The following is a 5,487-nucleotide window of genomic DNA, read 5'->3' on the forward strand; positions in this document are numbered from 1 at the left end:
ACAAACATAATACACAACAAAGTTATATATACACTCACTACTGCTGTACATGGGCGGCGGCACAGGCACAGGCAGGGCTCGACGAGGTGGCAGGAGGAGCGGGCAATGAATATACATATATGTTTTTCTCTGCTGCTGCTGCTGCTGCATAGTAGGTTTGTTTGTTCAGGCCCCCTCGTCTTTTGTTGTATACGTTTTTCGCTACCGCCTCTGAGTTTTCCCGTAGAAGTATTATTGTTATTACTATTATTATTTGTTTACACCAACCCGTAAAACTCGCCAAAAACTACAGTAGTATTTCTACTGCCGCTGTTGATTCGTTCGTTAAAAATGTTCGTATTTGTCTTAATATTATACAAAGTTTGAAAGCTTACTGCAATACACACACACTCGCGCACGTGCACATATATAGGTGCGTATCGTACTCGTATATACATATACGCTCACACGTCCACACTCGCCGGATGTTTGCTCGCGCGTACGCTTTACTTATACTTACTTGTGCGCAATACTTTATATATTTTCTCGAATGCTTACTTTTTGCTTAGACAACTTTACATTACCCGTTCGGCGTGGTGCCGCGCCAGCGAAAAACATGTTTGTTTTAAGCGGTGATCATCCGATGAATACTCTCCGGCCGCGGTGGTGCGTTTATCGCGTGTTTATTCGGATTTTTAGGTCGGCCGTGGACCGACCTGCTCTGCAAACATCATATTATTTTTATTTTTTTCTTCGTGATACTACCAATTGTGTCTCGAACAGAGCCCACGAACCGCAACGATATTCCTTTTGGTTTGCACATCATATGTGTAATGTCTTTATCATCGGTATAGTGGAGTGCGTAAAACGTTTCCGTATAATAATTATTCTGTCTCGTATAGCATCAATATTTATCTGCACTCCAGCGGAACACGTCATGTTTAATTATTGCTTTGTAATTTTCATAGGTTTTTCATATTATATGTACATTTAATCGTGGTTTACGTTTAACGGCAGAACGAATTTCTTTTGAAGCTGTCTTAACTTATTTTTCTTCGTGGTTATGTTTACACATTACAAACCCTTTGATGAATAAACGTCTTATGATATTATTATATCCGAATGTGTTCTTCGCACCACGACACTACGTCATGATTTAATATTGAACGCCGAATTTGAGCATTCTCGGAATTAAATTATTTTTACTAAAAAGTCGATATACCTATATCGATACTTATGGTAAATTTCGCACATTTATTGACTGTGGAAACTCGTATTACATCATGTGAAGTCGAGACGCGAGTACCTACACTAATATTGCCGTTACGATAGTTTCCTGTTGATACTCGGTAGTAGGTAGACATTTAATTTCTTAAGATCAAAAGCATAAGTGTATTTTATATGGATAGTCCTGAAAGATTTATCTTTACGAATTTTCATTGAACGATGATAATATGACCAGTGTGTGGTTCTAAGCAATAATACAACTTTAGATGTATGCGTGCGTTATCGATGTATAACGAATATTATACCAGTGTACTTATACGTAAGTGGCATTTAACGGTGTGATTTTGTGGATAACTGTGCCATATTGATGTGTTATAGAAATGTACAGATTTTAACGACGACTTTTTTCTTGAAAGCGTGTGTGGTTACGACTATCGCCGGTATATTATTAAGTTCTACAATCCTGCACGTACTTCGTTGAACACGAGTTATATATAATATTTCCCCCACGCGATTTATTATAGCCGTATATTTATCTAATAAACGTTGTAATCATACAATATTATATTATTATATATTATCATTTATTCCTTATTTGTCAATAATCAATACTTATTATTATTTTTTATTATTTATTATAAGTCATATACATAATCATTACATCTTAGTCAGTGCAATACACAACTTAACATAACTGTTTTAGTTAATGGAGGTGGGGGGGAGGTAAACGAGAAACAATCTAACCAGTGTAAAAAAAATATTAGAAAAAAACTTTATAAGTCAAAGTTGTCTAAAGAAAATTAATTTAATTAAAGTCCAAACTCAAAAATGGGGAGTACCTACAATTTAAAAACAAATGTGTTTTGTGCTCGCGTGAAATTTTTTTTTTAAAACAAGTATCTTATCCTTATTATGCGGTAAAAAAAACCCGTATACATTCAGGGCCATGCGTTCGAAATATGTTGTGTTACCATTATCGTTTAACACACTTTATATAACAAATATATTTAATATACATATTATAACTGCTTGGATATGACAAGTACAACACTGATTGTTTGACTTAGACTATAATATGGACGACTACAAGTTCGGTAATTTCCCAACCGCGCAATTATCTTTATTACGTGATTCAAGACAAACAGTACCTACAAAATTACATGAAATTTTAATTATTCTATTTAGATGTAATCGTGTAAGTAACATTACACACGTAATTTTCTTATAATACATCTACGAGAAGAATTTCCTACTTATCGATATTATTGTTTTCAATGTCAAAACATTTCGCCGTTTTTATATTCACTGTTTATTTATTGTTCGTGATTTTAACTAGCTCCCTGGGGTTACGTTATGATACTATCGTTCATCATGATATTTGGTGTCACGATTGCCACTATCATCGTGCATTCGTGCGAACCTAGATTAACATAAGTATAGGTAATGGTGAGATCGTCGATTACAACTTGTGTATAGTAAACTAAGTATTAAATATATAAGTATAATAGCATAGAGTAATATTGTGCCATGTCAAATTCGTATAATTCCACTATATTTATAGGTATATTAAAACATGAGAACTATGCGAGTGTTATAATGAAGTAACTTTTTTTTATTCTGAATTTGATCAACGCAGTATTAAGTATTTAAGCTTTTCCTAAAAAAAAAAAAAACATAATTTCTTGATATTCTTTTGCCACCCACATCTCCTATACTTGGTCACAGGAATAACACTAGATTTCAAAATGCGAAAATATTTTGAAATAATTGATCATAGTTGGCGTTGATAACAAAAGTAGCGGTGAATGTTCACGGTGACAGGAACAATAACATATTTGTGTTTAGAAATTACTACCCTACTATCCCTAGTTCCAACGTAACAGTTATAACAATGATTGATAATAAATTACCGAATATAATACTATTAAATACAGAGAATTTATAAATCGTATTATTAATTTTAGGTTGCAGCTATATTTAAATGATATAGCACATAATCGCTCAAAGCTAAGTTTAATTAATAAATCAATTTAGCACTGCATTAAAATAGCCAATGCACAAATTAAATCTTTTCACATTTTAAATTATATTAAGCCCAAAAACCAGTGTTGTATTAAAAATTATGGCTAATATATTTGAAATATTATCATTAGTATTTTATTATAGTAATTTATTACTCAATTGAGGTAGTATAGACTTAAGTTAACACTACTTTTAATTTGTATTCACTCAAAAAAAATATCACGTGTTATTCATTAATTTAATTAAACTATTAATTTATAATTTAAAAAAAATCTAAGTAGGTATGACTGATACGAGTGTTACTAAGCCCAAAATAAACAAACGCACCTCAAATGTGCAAATGTAAACAACTTATAAGTGCAAAAAATTATACCTTATTAAACAACTCAATGGGACAAACAAATATGTATTGTCCCATTGTGAAAGTCGAGTAAAAAAAGATTTTAACGAAGAGGTACTTTTTTTTATATGTTGCAAGCTGGTAACTTTGCTAACAAAATATATTTTATCGCCTTACCACCCTTACTTAGACAATTTAAATCATAAATATCCATGGATCCGCATTCCGCAGTATTATAAAATACCATATTACCTATACTTGCGTAGATTTAATGTAAAATATATTGTTTCGTTTATATGAACAACTATTAATGTCCAAGAATAAAAGTATTTTTTTTTTACTTATATGACATAATGTCATAATGATAAAAAATCTTCCGGTTTACTTTGATGTTATAGATTTTGAAATATTGAATAGACATTTTATAATTTTAAATGTTCAATAGATATAGTCTATAACACTATGCTTTTTTTTAACCCTATTCTTAAACAAATGATCATAGATAAAATAAAACCCCATTGTTATGCAACCAAGCACTTCTTGATTTCTCAGTCTACAATAAAATACATTCACACATTTTTATTACTTAAAATAATGAATTTTACATTATGTGTATATACAGAAAAACTCATTAATATTTACAAATCCAATGCATTATACCATCTGTCTGAACAAACAGTAATGTTTATTCGAAATATGGTTGAATTGGTGGCATATTTACACAATCATGTGAGTCATCATTTGATTAACGTATAATAACGATATACCTACCTAAGTAATTATATTAGTCAAAATACAAATGTCAAGGTATGTATTTATTAATCAAATCTGTTATGTATTTTCTGTTGAAGTAAATGAACAAAATTAATTATTTCATAAGGAACTATGTTTAGTACGTTAAATGTACTATCATTTAAAAATGGTCAAAATGTTTTGTCCTTCGTAGTTCGAAGTCTCGTGATCTGGTGAATCATTTACAATCATTATAGTGCTACGCATATTTTTTACTCACTCAAAATCAATCTCCTAATACACATTCTCAATGCGAAAATCTTAATAAAATTATTGTGCGGGGTTACAATTTAAAAATTGATACAACTATTGTTGACTATCAGACTATTTCAAAAACAAATTTGTACTTACTTGAGAATTCAAAAAATGTTCAGTTTAAATATCTTCCTGCCTAAGGCTTAAAAATGTAATATCTATTACAAAGTATAAAATTATAGCTTCAAAACATCAAAATCCATAATATATAAATATTCTAAAAGCAGATAACAATTGAGAACATATGTTTGGTATACGAGTACCATATGGTAGGTTGTATAGGTAGGTACATATACATTTTTTTTCATCTGAACTTTTAGTTAATACTAATCAGTTTGTCTTAAAATGTAATAATTCAATTTTTACACCATAAAAATAATAAATTACCACTTAATAATTGTTCAAGCTGACAATCTGATGGGTCATTTACATACCTGGACCACGGGGACGCCCCCTCCCCTACCACAATATATCCAGTCCTGCCATTGTTTTAAAATACTACTCTCAAACCAAAATTACTTTACACCTATCTCGTTTCTTATATTTTCGTAGTATTTTACATTTTTACCTAATAATTACATTTAAAATATTTTATCAAGTGCGGGAAATTACCATACAGTGACTCGTCAAGGTAAACCATAAAACTGTTGACGTGTAAACTTAATGAGTTTACTCATCAACAGCTTAATATATTATAATATTCTATTTTATTAGTGAGAGCAATATAAATTATTGTATGTTGGTTAAATAGCAATGTTGAATGTATAACTACTGCCTAATGCCTACATAATTTTACATTTTTCTAAAATAATGTATACCTAACCTAGTTTAACCAATAATAGTGTTATTCATGCTAAAAGTCAACTAAGTAC

This window comes from Acyrthosiphon pisum, chromosome X, assembly GCF_005508785.2.
Source record: "Acyrthosiphon pisum isolate AL4f chromosome X, pea_aphid_22Mar2018_4r6ur, whole genome shotgun sequence".
NCBI classification, from domain to species: domain Eukaryota; kingdom Metazoa; phylum Arthropoda; class Insecta; order Hemiptera; family Aphididae; genus Acyrthosiphon; species Acyrthosiphon pisum.